Below are 17,865 nucleotides of genomic sequence, written 5' to 3'. Positions count from 1 at the left end.
ACCACTGCCTGGCATTAGACACATGAAAGATGTTCCCAAGAAGGGAAGGGGTGACCAAAGGACAGGACCCCTGAGACAGAATTCTCAGGAAGCAAACATTGCCTAGCACGGAAATGGAGAGGTGCATGTGAAGGGAGGTGGCCCTAGACGGGTGGCCTGTGTTCTCTTCTCGCTTCTCCTTCTAGCCGGCACCATAAAGTCCCCGCTGCGTGGTCTTCAGGTGAGTCCCGGCCTGGTGGTAGGGGTCCCCTCAGACACCTGGGGCATTAACCTGGGAGAGAGTGAGAAGGGGGCTCCACTGCCCAGGAAAAAGGCACAGTCAGAACTTCCGTGCTTTGAGATTAAAAAGGACAATCTGTCCAAATGTAAATCAATGATCAACACTCCTGAGTCCCTTGGCTTTGCAGCCACATTACTCCAATCTGCATCTGTCCTCATGTGGCCTCCTCCGTGTCACTCTGTACCCCTTTCTGTCTCTTATAAGGACAACTGTCTTTGAACTTAGGGGCCACCGTAATTGGGAACATCTCATCCCAAGATCCTAACCCTAATTGAATCTTCGAAGGCCCTCCCAAGTAAGTCCACACTCCAAGGTTCCGAGTGGACACATCTTTTGGAGACACCCTTCAACACACTGTAGCCCCCATTTCATTAAATCCCTCTAAAGCTGCCTGCTCAGCAGCTCTGCCTGCCGTGCAAGACTTGCTTCTAGTTGCTTGTCCCCATTACCTTGCTGAGACCCTCCTTCCCCTACTGTTAATCCCCTACACCCTTCTCTGCCCTCCCCACACTGTCCTGACCCATCCCCAGGACCCGAGTGTTTCCCATGGAGACACAGCTGTCTGGCTGGACTAGGAGTCACGTGAGGCCCATATGTTTCTGTGACCCCACAGCCTGTAGGTCTGAGCTCACTGTCCAGGTGGGACTGTTCAGGGCCCAGGCCCCCACCCTCTTCCAGGTCCTCTTTTGCTCGAGGACAGTCCAGTGGAAGTGTAGGTCTCTGTGTGCCAGGCAGCCTACAGTGAGCTAGCTGCCACTCAGTGAGGTGTGTACGCAGCAGAAGGTGAGAAGGGGCCACATCCTGTGAATGCCTCCAAAATTCAACCGGGCAGGTCCTGACAGAAGCCACCAACATTCTGTTCTGTCCTGAGGGTCAGAGTTAGGCCACTGAGGATTCCAGCACTTATTCTTGGCCGTGACTGGAGCTGAGTGGTGAGGCTAAGTGCTTGGGAATATTATTTCAACTGCCTTTAAGAAAACTGGCTCTACGTCATAAAACTCTTGGCTGGTACCTTTGCTCTTTAGCGCCAGACTTCAATGCCATCAATATGTTTCTTAGCAACATTAATTAAAATCCTTTTAAAGACCAGGCTGTTTTCTGCACAGGAAGGCTCTCACCTGGGGAGCACTTTTACAGGTGAATTGGCTTCTTAAAAGCTTTTAAATTAATGTCATTCCCCATAATTCTTATTTTTCCAAAAAGCAAATTTTATAACTTCACTGCCTTCCTCCCCAGCAGGCAAGAGTAGCTGGTGGAGCAGCGGGAGGGGCTGGCTGGGGGGACTCCATGGGAGGCTGCTAAGTGCAGGGAGTCCTCACCCAGGCTCCGGCACAGTAACACGCTTCTGGACAGGGAGGCCCGGCTTGCCGCACACACTGCTCCTGTTCAGGAGAAATGACCCATAGAGGTCCTGCTGCACCCACACTTTCATGTTTGTCAAGGACACGGAGAACAACTCAGTGCTCACACTTAGCCCACCTGCTTCTGGCTGGATGTTTGTGATGCCCGACACCAATAACGGCCACAGGATGCCACCAGGGTCCTACCCAGGGCCTTGGGCATGTTACCCACCGTCAGTCCGCACAGCCGCACAGCAGGCAGGTAGTAGGTGTTATCTCCTCAAACAGGCCAAGCAGCTCGTCCCAGGCAGCACAGCAAGTGCGCAGGGAAGCAGGGATTCCATTTCAACTTTTCTAGTTCTGAAATCTGTTTTGCTTTAATTGTGCTACTTTATGAAAATTATGAAGAGTGAGTTGACTTTGTAAGTAAGCAATAAAGATTCTAGGTGAAAAGAAAGCTCACGGAGGATGCAACGCACTGCTTGTGTGTGCCAACAGTCCCAGCCCCTACCATCTGCCTTCCTGGGGCTCCACAGCCCCGTCGTGGGCCCCACACCTGCTAGCGACCAGGTGAAGGCCAGTGCCTGTGTATGGGTCAGCAGGGAACCCAGACACAGGCCCTAGATGGGGAGCACTGCCCCCTCTCCATGGAATCTTGGAGGGCAAGAGGCACAGCCGAAACTGGGTTCCGGAAGGCAGAGCCCGAGGCACAGCTCAGGGCTGTCACACCCTGGCCACAGAGTCACACCCTGGCCACAGGACACAAGAGCAGGAGGGAGAACCAGCACCAGCAAGCACCTGGCTGACCCAGGGGTCAGCACAGCAGGCGGATCCTGGGTGGCACACAGATGGGGAGGAAGGTGACCAGTGACCTTCCTCTCCCACTGACCAGTGCTTGCCCAGAGGCCAGAAGCTCAGTAGAGTTCCACAGCATCCTCACTTTGACATGAGCAAGACTTCCAGGGCCTGGGACAAATGATAGGACACAGAGGGGCGCTGAACAGAGAGCCGGGCACTTAGCAGAGAGCTGGGCGCTTAGCAGAGAGCCAGGCGCTGGAGCTTGGCACTGCCCCACCTCTGTGTGGCGAGGAGATTCTCGGGGAGCTCTCACGGCTGCAAGTGCATTGGGGTCTCAGTGTAGACGGGAGAAGCTGCCCGGGGCAGCAAATGAACTCCCAGGGTCTTCCATGCACTTGAGGCTGAGCCGTCAGCAGATGCCTATGGCTCTTGGGTCCCGGGGTCACAGGGCACCAGGCACCCAGTTCAGGCCAGAAAGAGAGAGAGGTGCCGCCACCCTCCTGGCTGAGCCTGGGGAGGGGGCAGCTGTCTTTACACCTGTGCTGGGGTAATGGGGGCTCTCCCTCCCCCACCCCAGACCAGTCTGATCTGAATTAGAACTTGAACTTCTCTCCAGCTTAAAATCTCTACCCACCCCAGCTCAGGGGGACCATAAGGTCCCTCAGCAGCAGAGAGGGGCCAAGGAGGTGGTCTGCTTTCCCTCCTCCCCTTCTCTCCATCCTGGTTCTCTGGTGTGCGGGGAGAATGGCAGGGGACATGGGGGTCTCTTCACCCACACTGGTGCTTCCACTGACGGCTGCCACATGCCCCTGCAGGGACCTTAGAAGCTGCCTGTCCTTGTGCCACACCAGCTGACCATTGCACACCCCCCCAGGTCCCCCCAGCCCATCCACAAGCCTTTCCCACCTTCCCCTGGTGAGGGGTCCAAGCCAGTGTGCCTCAGCAATTTCTGGGGATCCCACTCAGCACCTCGGTCTCCCCTCAGGTGGACATTCAAGCTGAGGTGTGCGGGTAGGGTCTGGGCACAGGACGTCAGTGGATTGCAGCCCCTCCAGCCAGGCAGAGGCCAGCCAAGACCCAGAGATCAGTGAGATGTCTCCTCCCACTCGAGGCAGGAGCCACCCAGCCCCAAGAGAGCCTCAGCCCAATCCCAGCAGACAGGAGGGCAGGCCCTGAATTGGCAGAGGGGCCTGCCGGGTTGATCCTGAAGACAGCAGGAGCCACTTTTGTCGTTAGCTCCCTGCAGCCTTGATTCCAGCAATAAGCTTGGTTATATAAAAATACAAATTGCTCTTTGAAACTTTTTATTAAAGTATAATACACAGACTGAAAAGTGTGAGTACTGTAAATGTAGAGCCCAACAAAATTTTTCACAAACTGAGATGCCCATAAAATATAGTTACTTTTTAGACTTTGTGTGTGTGGCCTGTGAGAATATTGTTCCTGCTGCACAGGAAATGAGCCTTCCTGCCAACGAGGGCCTTTAATCCCAGTTCAGAGACCCTCTCGGACACACACTGCATAGGGAGGTCCCAGCCTCCTGGAGGAGAGTGACCCAGTCAGGGCTGACACAGGACACACAGAGTGTCCGCTCAAGAATTGGTGTCCCATTCTCGGCTACTCATTAGAATGACCTGGGGAGCCTGTGAAATCCCTAAGGCCAAGCCGCAGCCCAGGCTGATGACTCAGACCCAGTGAGGGGAGACCCTAGGCACCACGTGCCCCTCAGCAGCCTGGGCTGAGAATGCTGAATTGCACTTGCTCTGTGATCGACACAACTACGTTAAATACACTGCACCTAGTCCTCATTCTTCCAACGCTTCTGACAGTCTCAAATTCTTTGGTCTCAGGCAGCAAGTCCAGAGCCACTCCAGGTCTGTGGGCAGCGCATGGTCAGCTCCAGCCGCCAGAGCAAAGCAGCACAGTGGGAGCCTTAGACAGCAGAAGCTCACACTCTCCCTCTTCTGGAGGGCAGAAGTCCAAGGTCAAGGCTTCGGAAGGGCTGGCTTCTTCCAAGGGCCTCCCCAGGGGCTTCCCTCTGGTCTGTCTGCATCCACGTTCCCTCTCCTTACAAGGACACTAGTTCTCTTGGATTAGTACCCACCCAATGGCCTCATTTTAGCTTAATTGCCTCCTTAGAGACTCTCCCTCCCTCTGTTCTCTGGGATAGAACTTCAATGTCAGTATGAATACAGGTGGGGGCTGCACAACTCAGCCCATGACAAGCCAGATCCCACCTACCTGACTAGGGAAGTTGCCGGTGCCACGAGGGTGGGGACAGGGGAGCTGCGAGGGTGCTGTCAGGGCTTCCTCTCAAGAGCACAGCAAGATGAGCCCTGACCAGTCAGACCAGCATCCAGCACCCAGAGGGCCAGACCCTGCTAGCACCCCCCACCCCAATGGGCTTTCCTGGGCCAGTTCTGGAGGAGTGTCCACACCTCCCATGGAGACTCTGTCATCTGGGGGAAGGTGAATTGGAGCAGGAAGAGATTGGAGACATTTGGAGCGAGTAACATTAGGCCAGGGGTGAGTAACTGGCATGTGCGGCTGTCAGTTTGCACGTTGTCCCTCGAATCCATCACAGAGGTCCTTGAGCAGGAAGAGAGCCTGACTACGGGTGCAGAGAACTTGCTGTGTCACTCTGGGCTGCAGACACCCCACAGACACACAAGGGCAGCCGCACAGCTCCAGGACCTTCTGGAAACGCGTCCCTGTCTGGACTCCACAACTGCAAAGGTGTTTTATTTCCTGGAACTTTTAGATCAAAGGACATTGTTTTAAGACTCTGAGCTGCTATTTCTATTTCTCTGGAGAAATCATAAGAGGCAACAGCCAATTACTATCAGTAAAGGCTGAAGGGAGAAGAAAGAAAAAAGGCTGTTTTGGCTGTTTTCCCCTTCGAGAGCAAGACCGTCAAAGAGCACCAGCCTTATTGACCCCACTTCTCGGGAACGCGCTGTGTGGAAATGAGCTTTCCCTCAAAGAGTGTACAGAATGGAAATTCCTTTGGCAGAAGGAAAAAGAATCAAGGACTACTAGTGAATTTTCACCAGGAAATATGTCCTTGTGTGCTCTCTGAAGCCGCTGAGTAAAAGAGAAAACTCCCCACTTGCATTTCTCCACCCACTTGGACTAGAGAGGAAGGGGAGGAGCCGGGTGACCTCACCTCTTCCAGACCCCTTAAGAACAGTGAGACTGGAATGTTCCAGAAGAAAAAAAGAGCCACTTTGTGCTGACTCCCGCTCACCTCATTCCCCTTTCTCTTTAAAAGAGTTAAACATCGCTCATGTTTTATGTGTAAATGGATCTGAAGGCCACCCACATGCTGGAAGGCTGAAGTGGCCAGAAAAATTCCCAGATTTCCAATATCTCCCTTCCTGGCACTGAGGGCTTCACCTCACTACTGGAGGTTTAGCCTTTTGTGCAAAAGTACAAGTTCTCAAACATGTTTAAGCAGAAGAACCGTTTGTAAAAAAAAATTTTACACAGCAACTTAATGGGTAGAGAGTGGAGCTCTTGTCACCAGTCCCCAGATGCTTCTGCATTTTCCCGTGGAGAGGTGAGCGTGCCGGGGCCCAGCAACAGGCCTACACAGCACCGACGCCTCCGGAGAGGGGCTCCTGAGATGCTCTTGTCTTTGTGCACAAAGCACTAACAACGATTCAGTGGGAAAGCTGCGATTCACTCAAATAAGATGTGAAGGAGGAAGGAAAATATAAGGGGAGGTAAACTGTGGTCCTGCCAAACTGTATTGTAAATAAGTCAGATTCCCCCAAACCTTTGTAACTTTAAGACGCTAAAGATGATCTGAAGTCAGAAAGGGACGAGAATAACTGAAAGCGTCTGGGTGTGAGGAGCACCGGGGGCTGTCTGCCTTTGGGGCCATGAAAACACGGGAGAAAAAGCAACAGCAAAGCCGGGAAAGGGGCAGACCAATGACAGGAGGAAATGGCTGAAAATGACTGAGCCAGGACCGTTAGACAGCCGGACGGACGGTGCAAGTGTCCACTGACAGCATTTGAAAATTCTTTGGGGGGAAAAAAAATCAAGTTAGTACTTCACTCCAAGCCATACTCCAAAGAAAACTCCAAACACATTGAAAAACTAAATGGAAAGAAGAAAATAAAAATTTTTAAAGACAATGGAGCTGAATATTTAACTGACTTTTTGGTAAGTCAAGTAAGATCTTTGAATGTACCGTATCATCTTGCTCCATTGTCGACTGCCCTAACAGGGTACCTGGGACCGGGTGGTTTCTAAAGAAAATAACTTTATTCCTTACAGTTCTAAAAGCTGGGAAGTCCAAGGTTGAGGTGCTCCTGGTGAGGGCATCCCAGGGCAAAAGGAGCATTGTGAGAGAAACTGGCTTTTACAGGTGATAACTCATTAATCCATTGACCCATTAACCTATTAATCCCCAAAGGGGCTAATCTGTTCACTCAGATCACCTGTTAGAGGCCCCGCCTCTTAACACCACTACAATAGTAATAAGTTCCAGCAGGTTTCACAGGGAATGAACATTCAAACCATAGCACAGTGACTGTCAACGGGGGGTTGCAGCATACTGGTGTGCTGTGAGAGGATCTTAGGTGTGCTGTAAAATTTTTTAAAAGATCATTAATTAAATTATTTTAGAAAGAAGTTCAAAGCACAGGAAGTATGTTCTTTTTCTTACTCTTTTTTTTTTTTTTTGATCAGCATAATGTAAGGGTGCCCCAGATAGGTTCAAGTGTGCCCTGAGATAAAAAAGGTTGAAAACCACTGGTCTAGAAAGCATGAAAACAAGTAACAAAGGAAAATTCTACCCAAAATGTGAAAGTATCCATACTTCTAACAATGAAATGAAACAATGATGAAGCAGGAAAAAAATACAGGCAACCAGGGCAACAAAGAGTTAACAGCCTCCCATTAGAAAGGGTGCTTTAGCACAACTATTAATTTTTTTTAAAAAAGCCAGTCTTTTAGTAGGAAAAAGAGATATTAACCTCGCAAATGATTCACCTCACAGATGATTCACAGAAGAAAAACATAGAAATGGCCAATGAATGTAAAAAGTGTGTTAAACTAGTCTCTCTCGGGAACTGTGCTGTGCTCACGATCGGGCAGAGCACAGTCTGCGTGAAGCCCTCTACGTGAGGCCCAGAACTGATCTGTGGAGCTGGAGTCAGGACAGGGATCCCCTCCACGGCTCCTCACGGGGTGGGCGGGGGAGGCACTCGGTGTTCCAGAACTTTCTAAGTCTTGCTTTGGTAGTGACTCTTGGGCGTGCCCACTGTGTCGGAAGTCCTGACACTGCACATGACTGGGTGCCTGCTCTCCTTGGCTTCTGTGCACTTGGGTTTTAAAGTTAACTTTAGGAAACCTACAACACGTAGATGGCAAAAGATACCACAAAGAAAAGAAAAATGTACAAAAAATACTTAACATAGGTGATTAATAAGGTGCCATTGCTTAAAATATACAATAAATTGTTTATGAGCCCACAAAACAAAAAGCCAAATGCCCAACAGTAAAGTGGGCAAGAGGTCAGAGTGCAAGAAAGAAGTGGTGCAGGGCAGACACGGAGCCCCTGGAAATCAGGCAGGGAAATGCACATGGGAGCCTCAGAGGGACACCGCCACACTCACCAAGTGGCAAAAATTTAAATATATATACACACATCCATATATATGTGCGTGTGTTTCCTATAAATAAAAGTTTATATATATACATGAGTTGCTGGCAAGGATACGGAGAAAGGGTCTCTAATACACAGTGAGAGAGTGTGAATTGTCCTGTCCTTTATAAGAAATAAAATGGCCACTGCTATTACAATTAAAATGCAAATACTTTTCAGGTAGAATTCAAGGCCATAAGAACCAAGTAGACGAAGCCATTTATATATTTCCAGAGAAACCCTTCTTTCCTCTTCATCTTCAAGGCCACATGAGCTACAGGTCTCTACTAGAGATCCCTAGTTTGGATTTTTCCCCATTTCCTCATCCTAGGAGAAATTGGTCCCAACCAGGCTCTGCTCCTGATCCTGTGCTATCTAAGGACCCTCTCTGTGTCCCTGGGAGGCTCAGCCAGGCAGTAGTCTTCCCTCTGCCATCCTGGGCCGTAGCTTTGTCACTGTACCTATCCTGTGCCTTCCAGCCAGCAGGACCTCTTAACACACAGATGATCACATGACACGTCTCTTACCAGCCCTCCACCCTCATCCTCCAAACCCCCATCACCGCCCTAAACCCAACCCCTGCCCTCTCACTCCTGGGGAGCCCCCACAGCTCTGAGACCCTCTGTGCCCTGCCCTGGCCTGTCCCCTGCTTCTCTGCTCAGTGGGCAGGTCTCTGCAGAGTGCCCCACCTGTCTCCACGTCCCAGGACCACCTCCAGCAGGTTCACAGTGGTGATTAATAATGGCAGCCTGCTCCCCCAGAGACTGCAACTCCTGGGGCTGGGCCCCTCCACTTCACCCACCATGTGCCCCGCTCCAGGGAGTACTGGGCACGGAAAGACCCTGTAGTTCCTGCCGAGCGTGGTTGGGTCTCCCCTGGGGAATAGCCTGTCCTGCTGTGCTGGGGACTAGGGAGCCAGGTGAAGGGGGCAGCCGGGAGGGAGGGTGCGGCAGTCATGGGCGCAGGACTCCCTGGCCTCCCAGTGCTTCCCAAGAGCACCCCACAGACCCGTCAGAGGGGCTGTGACCTCTCCACACCGCTGTTTCTTAATCTAAAATGGGTGTGGGGGCGGGGGAAGATGGTAATGACACCTTTGCTGGGTTCCACACCTGCTGCAACTGCTGTGGCAGCTGCTTGAACCAAGAGCCCCACACACTGCATACTCAGGCTGGGACGGGACACACGCAGGCCAGGCAGTCACACAGTAGGAGCTTTTCAGGGACACTTCGAGGCTGCCACCCTTGGGCTTGGCAGGGGGACTGGAGCTGCCTCTGCTCTCTGTGCGGGGGAGGCTTGCATCCTCACACTGGATGCAACTTTATGGCAGGGGCAATGGGCCTTTAGCGGGAGAGGACTCTGCTGAGTATCAGTATCCAGGCCAGTTAGGAAGGCTATGCTTCAGGAATTATATATGCAAACAGGGAAAAGACAAGTGGTTTTAATAATGACTTAGTAGAAGGCTTTTCCTGCGGACTGAGAGGCCCACAGTGTCCCAAGTCTGCAGCTCTCAGCGCGGGGGTTTAAGCACCAGCAGGCATGTTCCACAGTCACTCTCCCTGAGGCTGTGCTGACACGGGTCCCCTCCCTGGGTCTGGCTCTCGTTTGTCTCTCAGAGGCTTGGGGTGGGTAGCTGGGTGCTGAGTGCTCTCGGCCTCCTCTCATTCCCACACAGACGCAGTGCCAGCTCCACTCTTCCAGAATCTTCTGACTGGTCCTAACCAGGTGCCCTGCTCTCCCTGCCCCCATTTCCTGAGTCCCTGGCTGATAGGAGTTGGAATCAGTGGGCTCTGAGGCCCCTCCATGCTGGGCTGCCCCCATAGGCCCAAATGCCCCTCTTTGCCAGCCGCCGGCATGCATCGCCTAGGTTTGACAGGTCTGGAAACCTAATGGCAGGGCAGGCCAGACCCAGGTGGCAAAGTCCCAGTCCCGAGGGAGGGTCCTCAGGGGATGAAATTACAGATTACTTAAATGCCTCCTGTTTTTAATGTGAAAAGCAGATGAGAGAAACACTTGTGATAACCTCTTAAAGTACAGTGAAACCCTAATTTCAAGTCGCCTTATTTCCATTACCCATGACACATTTTTCACCAAAGGTTAATAGGTCTTGGTGAACCCCAGCAAGGGACAGGTATGGGCTGGAGCCAGAGAGGATAAGCCAATCCAGACAGGGCCCTGGAAAGCAGAATGCAACCCCCACCGTACAAGGAGGAAATCAAGGTACAGACAGGCCCCAATTCTTACTGAGAGTGAGGGTGAGCTGGGGCCCACACCGGCTCCTGCACCCCAAGACAGGCTGCTCCGCCAGGCCAAGCTGCACAAACATAAGTGGTTAGGGCTCAATAAGGAAACCCTAAACCTTATTCACTTAAAAGTATAGTGAAGACAAGTTCAGTTAGGTGACCCCACCCTGACTGCCCTCCCAGGCTGACTCCTTTCTGAGAAGTAGAGTCCAACCCCTACTGCACCCCGCACCCCCCACCCTGCAGAACCACCGCCACCTCCCCTTCCCTGCTCCAGCTCCAAGGTGACCAGTTGGTTCCCATTTGTCAGGTCTTGGGGATGGGGTGGGGGTGACCCAGGTGCAGACTCTCAGTTTCCTAGTCAAAACAGGACAACTTGGGGGCCCCACGCCTCTCAGTCCAGCCCCGCTCCCTTCCTTAGAGCCCCCAAGACCAAGGGCCCACCTGCCCCATGGGGAGGCTTTTTCCATGCACTGACTGGGGCCTCCCTACCACTGAGCACTCTCCTTCTGTTCCAGAGCTGTGCTCTGGAATGCTTCCCAGTTTCTTATCCCAGGCACTCCTCTCCCACCCCGGCTGCAGGGATAATGCCTGAAGTGGAGACAGGCACAGCAGGCCCCTGGCCCCATATTAGTGCTCTGGGAAGCTTCAAGATGGAGCAAGGTCGTCTCTCCCCAGGGGGCGACTTCCCTAAACACAGTAGTTAAAGGCAGAGCCTCAGAGATGTTGAGGTCCCCTCCAACCCACCGTTCTGCTGCCACTCCACCCAAAAAACCAGCTCCAGAGAGCTAACGTGCAATTCTCGGGGCCACATTCCAGCAGACTGCTGTTCTGTGAAACCCCTAAGCCGAAAACCCCCACACTTCAGCAATGGTGTGATCAGAGCCAGTAGCCTCTGCTGGACAGTGTAAGTGACCTACCCTTCCCCACAGCGCCCCCCAAATGCCATTGCTCTCCCATCTCATGGGTAGTGAGATTGGGGGTAGCTGAGCTGGACAGAGGGAGAAGTCTGGCTGCTATGCAGGCCTGATAAGGCCCAGGCTGGCCTGTAAGGGAGTGCCCAAGAGAGCAGCACCCATCCAGTGTCCCATGTCTGGCCAGAACAGCCCAGCCGTGACATCCCAGCCCTCAGGCTCCCAATGCGTGAACAGCTGGACCCAGGCCCAGTGGGCCGCTCCACTGAGCAGACCCTGAAGCACTGTTAACCACTGTCATAGCTGGGAACAAGTGCTTCCTGCAAGGGCAGCTGAGTGGCCTGTCTCCAGCTCAGACGCACCAGCTGAACAAAGCAGAGAACTCTGAGCAGAATCTGAGACGAAGTTCAGGTGCAAGTAGATGCAGAAAGCAATTGACAGCAACTGATTGATGGGATGGAACCTAGAGGGCTTTCCCAGCTGCTGGCCCTGCTGGCTCTCTCCTGGGAAGCTAAAGAGCAGAGAAGCTGCAGGGGTCTGGCCCATGCAGTCAGCCTCCTGCAACACTGAGCAAGGCCAGAGGGCCTAACAGCAGGGCACCAGCACAGTGGCTGGCAAAGCACAACGCCATCCCAAAGGAGACTGATATTATTTGCATTTGGAAGAGCTTGGGGAGCATGAAGGAAATTATGGAAGACTAAAACCCTGCCCATCACATGCACGTGCACACACGCACCATGCACACATGCACACACACCATGCACACACGCACACACACCATGCTCACACAACACACCATGCACACACACACATCATGCACACACACACATCATGCACACACACACCATGTACACATGCACACACACCAGGCACACACACCATGCTCACACAACACACCATGCACACACACCATGCACACACGCACACACACATGTACACACGCACACACACCATGCATGCACACACACCATGCACACACTCACACACATCATGCATGCACACACACACCATGCACACACACTATGCTCACACAACACACCAAACACGCACACACACCATGTACACATGCACACACACCATGCTCACACAACACACCATGCACACACACACCATGCACAAACACACCATGCACACACACCATGTACACACGCACGCACACCATGCATGCACACACACACCATGCTCACACAACACACCATGCACACACTCACACCATGCTCACACACACTATGCACATACACACATCATGCACACACACACCATGCTCACACAACACACCATGCACACACACACCATGCACACACACACCATGCACACACACCATGCACATACATACATCATGCTCACACAACACACCATGCACACACACACAAGCCATGCACACATGAATGTGGATTCACATATGCGTGAGCACACATGTATACACAGGCACACACACAAGCACACTCACACACTGGGCACACATGCACACACACACACACACACACAAACTCCACTTTGTTGCTGCGACTCTTTGCAGCTTTCCCAAATGTTCTCTATAGATGTTGGAGTGGTTAAGTATCTGCCACTTACGCAATTTAGTTTAATAACAGGTACTTTCCCCTAAAATTATCTTCTTCAACCACATTTTCAAACTCTTTTAACATAAATTGTAAGCACAGTTTTCTTCACCTTCTGGCTTATCTGAGGTTCGTCTGTGTCCTGAGTCTTGTTCCGGCCTAGTTAGCAGCTTATCTGCTCTTCTCTAAGGGGCCATCTCTAGATCCTGGCTGACCAGCTCTGCTGCGTTTCTGTTCCTGATTAATTACCTCTGCTCTTATCTGCAGCCCTTTCTTCTGCTTTCCTCCAGTCTGTCTTTTCTTTTGAATAATTTCCTAATTAATTTCCTTTGGCGATGTTAAGACTACGAACTCACTTTCTACTATGATCCGAGCCACAGCTAATGAGCTCTAACATAGAACTTTTTCTTTCACACTCTTTCTAAATATTTTGTCACTTTTGATTTGATTTTTCTCTTTTATCCATGAGATGATTGTTTAATTTTCCAAGATGTAGGTCTTTTCCTGTCTGTTTCTAATTTGTTCTTTAATTTTTATTTTTATTTCATTACATTGCAGCTAGAGAACATGGCCTGAACTATCTCCAGCACTGAGGCTCTGTGATGGATCCACAGCCACGTGAAAGAAAGATATTCTGTCTGCGAGGTACAGTAACAACACCGACTTCAGAGACAGCTCATTATTCACTTACTGGAGCTCTTACCACAGGGAGGGGACCTGTTGAGAAGCCAGCGCAGGCGCCCATGTCCGCAGGGGTTCGGTGGGGGCAGGACCCGGCCTCTCCCATTAGCAGGAGCTTCCACCTCACCCCAGGGAAGTTGCCTTTCTAAATGATGAGCCTCCTTAACAGGAGTTTTTGTAGGTCTGGCATCCAGGTTTGGCTGTCTGGGCCAACACACACCTCCTACAGAGCTGTCACTCCTCTGAGAAAGAAGGGGAGAAATGAAGGCTTTGGCGTTGGGAGTGTCATGATCCATTTGTGTCCCCCAAACTCATACGTGGAAATCCTCACCCCCGAGTGAGGGGGGGGGTCTCACGTTAGGTCCCGGAGGCAGAGCCTCGTGAATGGGATCAGCACTCTTATAAAACCGACCCCAGAGGGCTGTCAGGGCACAGGAGGAAGATACCAGCTCTGAACCCGAACGCGGCCCTCGCCAGACACTGAATCCGCCAGTGCCTCGATCTCAGATTTCTAGCTTCCAGAACTGTGTGGAATAAATGTCTGGTGTTCGTAAGTCCCTCCGTTTATGGCCTTTCATTATAGCAGCCAAAATGCATTAAGACGGAGGGAAGGAAAGAGAACTGTGCACGCCCTGCCCCATCTGCGAGGCAATAGACCGGGCTCTGCTGTAAGCCTGAAGGGGCACCATGGAGGGGGGCGCAACACAGGGAGGGGCCTGCACCGTGGGGAGGGGCCTGCACCACGGGGGAGGGGCCTGCACCACGGGGAGGGGCCTGCACCACGGGGAGGGGCCTGCACCACGGGGGAGGGGCCTGCACCGTGGGGAGGGGCCTGCACCACGGGGGAGGGGTCTGCACCACGGGGAGGGGCCTGCACCACGGGGGAGGGGCCTGCACCATGGGGAGGGACCTGCACCGTGGGGAGGGGCCTGCACCACTGGGTAGGGAGCCGCAACACGGGGAGGGGCCTGCACCACGGGGAGGGACCTGCACCGTGGGGAGGGGCCTGCACCACGGGGGAGGGGCCGCACCATGGAAAGGGAGCCGCACCACGGGAGGGGGTCACACCACGGGTGGGGGGGCTGCACCATGGTGGGGGCAAGGGGGCCACGCCACTGGGAGGGGGTTGCACCAGAGAGGGGCCATGGGCAGCCCAGGGCTGCATCTGGTGGCCCACTTGACAGAGGGGCTTGGACTTATGCTCGCACCGCCAGACTTGGAGTGGACAGACCCAGCCTAGGGGGCAACCGCCACCACAGAAGCTGCCAGGGACAGAAGACCAGGCCTCTCCCACTTCTCTGTCCCCACATAAGGATAAAAGGAGGGGGAAGACTTGATTTAAAAAATTAAAAACAACTAACATCAGACTTGGGGAAGAATTAAGAAGACATCGCCGCCTGAACGAGATGGCATGGTCAGGACCTGCTAAGCCCAGGTAGCAGGTGTCGACACGGTCTGGCAGGGACTGCATGAGTGGGAGCCACAACTACTCTCGGACGGTTTCTCCTTATGTTTCCAGCTCTGTTTCAATAAATACTGATAATATGTATTATAATGAAAGTTTACAACTTCATTATGAAAGTTTATAACTTCATTATGGCTTGAACATTTCATCAACAAAAAGAAACCCTCTTCATGCAGTTTAGCATTTTGACTTTGGAATCAATTTTTCTGGCATTGATATTGTGACTCCTCCTTCACTTTTTATTTTCTTTTTTATTTACTTGGAGACATTCTTATTCTTCTGTGTGCATTTTTCCCAGAGTTAATATTCAGTGGTCTTTGTTTTAGATGTCATCTTAAGAGTCTTTTTCTTAAAGTGGATAGATTTACCCTCTACATTTGTGATTATAATTGACATATTTGATCCTGCATCATGTGAGCTGATTTAGATGCTCTGTTTTACATGCTTCCTAGGAGTTTTCTTGAATTGTTTTATTTTTTGCTATATTATTTACTTTTCTTAATTGCTATCCTCTCATATACTTTGGAAGAATATGGTCATTGTTGTTACTGTTTTAGTTGCATTAGTTGCAATTCTTTTTATAACTTTAGATGGATTGCCATATTCCTGAATGTATGACCTTCTGAAACAAAAGAGCATGAATAAATTAACAGAACTCAGATGTCCCTACTTCTTTATCTACCTGTTTTTGGTTGATGTGCTCTGCAATTTTTTTTCTTTTGTCATTTTAAACTGTTAGGTTTTTTATCTTGCTAAAATTATTTATATTTACTCTGAAGGTATTTGTTGGTCACTCTCTAAGTTCCAGGCTCTGTTGCTGCTGGTGGTATAGCAATACAAAAAATAAAATAAATATAGTCCCCATACTTGGAGACACTGCATCTAGAAGGGAAGAGAGACGTCAAGTGACTAACTTCACAACAGACACATGGTCTATCTCAGTTTGTTCAGGCTGCTATAACAAAAATCCCTTAGACAGCTTTCAGCTGGAGACGCCATCTTCCAGTAATTAACCAAAAAGACAAACACAGAGGGAGAGAGGAGAAGCCCCTGATACATGTTCTCTAGGCCTTTTAGAAAACATGCAGTTGTTCCTTTGGCCACATATATGCTAATATACAAGAAAGGTGATATTGTAGACATCAAGGGAATGGGTACTGTTCTAAAAGGCATGCCCCACGGATGTCACCATGGCAAAACTGGAGGAGTCTACAATGTTCCCTAGCATGCTATTGGCATCATTATAAACAAACAAGTTAAGGACAAGATTCTTGCCAACAGGATTAAGGTTCGTACTGAGCATGTTAAGCTCTCTAAGAGCTGAGCTAGCTTTCTGAAACAGGTGAAAGAAAATGATCAGAAAAAGAAGGAAGCCAAAGAGAAAGATACCTGGGTTCTACTGAAGTGCCAGCCTGTTCCACCCAGAGAAACACACTTTGTGAGAACCAGTGGAAAGGAGCCTGAGCTCCTGGAACCCATTCCCTATGAATTCACGGCATAATAGGCACACAGCATAGCACACACAGTGACCAAGAGACCCCATGGAACAGTGATATAAGGTGCTGGGACCTATTTATTCGCCATGAATTTGTGGCATAATAGTCATACAAAGTTTTGTCACATTCAATGGCAAGTCACCTCCCCACACCGCTGGAACCTTTTCCCTAAGAATTCATGGCATAATAGGTATTAAAAATAAAAGGCTAATATTGTAAAAAAAGAAAAAATCCCTTAAACACAGTAGCTTATAGACAACAAAAGTTTACTTCTCCCAGTTCTGGAGGCTGTAAGTCCAAGATCAAGGCAGACTGGCTGTAGGTGAGGACCTGCTGCCCTCTGGCTCACAGGATGTGCCTCTTACTGGGAAACCTGGTGGAAGGGATAAACCAGCTCTCCTGGTCCCTGTTACAAGGGACTCCACCCTCATGGCCTAGTCACTCCCAAATCCTAACCCTTAAGGGGTTAGGATTTCAATACGTGAATTTGGGGGATCACAAACATTCATTTCAATTCTTAGACACTTTGTTTTACTTTTCAGCCATTCTGAGGTCAGCACACATCTCATAATGGGTGGCATTTTGCAATCTCCATCAGCCAGGTGGAAACCTAACTGGGACTGGATCCAGGGAAACTTTTCTGATATGTAACCAGACTTACCATCATTCAGACTTTTATGTTTAAATGAATTCTGTGCTTGCCATAGGCCTCTCCTTAATCCACCTATTTACCTTATTTATTAAGGTTCATCTTTCAGTTCTTTAGAATGGACCTTCCAGGAGAGGTAGCAGCTGTTGTTGGCAATGATGCTGTTGTTTAATTGAGAAAACAGGTACTTGAAACAAATTTCCCTGCATTGGGTAATGTCCACTGCCACCATCACACAAGAAGGGACTTTGGCCAGGGAGAAAATCTTGGATTCACAGACTCTTCCCTTAACACTCGCAGATATTAGTCCACTGTCTCCTTCCCCAATGTCAAGAGGATTCTGACACCAGCCCACTTGTTCCCTTTCTAAATGACCCTTTTGTCATCACTGGATATTTACAAGGTTCTGCTCCTCCTCCATGAGATTCAAGCCCTTCACCAGGACCTGTCTTGGTATTGCTGCATGTTAATAATGTTCCCTCAGGCTGGGCGTGGGGCTGACACCTGAAGTCCCAGCACTTTGGGAGACTAAGGTGGGAGGATCACTTGAGCTCAGGAGTTCAAGACCAGCCTGAGCAACATAGTCAGATCCTGTCTATTAAAAAAATTGTAGGTGGAGGCAAGATGGCTGACTGAAGCCAGCTTTCCACAGAGGCTCCCGTCCAGAGGACAGTTAAAGGACAAAAATTTAGCAAGTAACTGAGTGGATTTGAGCTGCACCAAGAGAGAAGGTTGAAGAATGCACATCAACCCTGCTGAGGTGAGCTGCAACCACAAGGATACAAAC

The 17,865-nt window shown here is 50.7% G+C and overlaps 1 pseudogene across 1 annotated transcript; it reads left to right on the top strand.

The window, feature by feature from the left end:
* The first annotated feature begins 15,960 nt into the window (after positions 1–15,960).
* Positions 15,961–16,434, top strand: LOC128590824 (60S ribosomal protein L21-like; annotated as a pseudogene). Its single transcript, XR_008381342.1, has one exon. The product of XR_008381342.1 is annotated as a 60S ribosomal protein L21-like (transcript).
* The last annotated feature ends 1,431 nt before the right edge of the window (positions 16,435–17,865 follow it).

This window comes from Nycticebus coucang, chromosome 7, assembly GCF_027406575.1.
Source record: "Nycticebus coucang isolate mNycCou1 chromosome 7, mNycCou1.pri, whole genome shotgun sequence".
NCBI classification, from domain to species: Eukaryota; Metazoa; Chordata; class Mammalia; order Primates; family Lorisidae; genus Nycticebus; species Nycticebus coucang.
The sequence above is the reverse complement of the archived record's forward strand: the minus strand, read 5'-3'. Positions and strand labels throughout refer to the sequence as shown.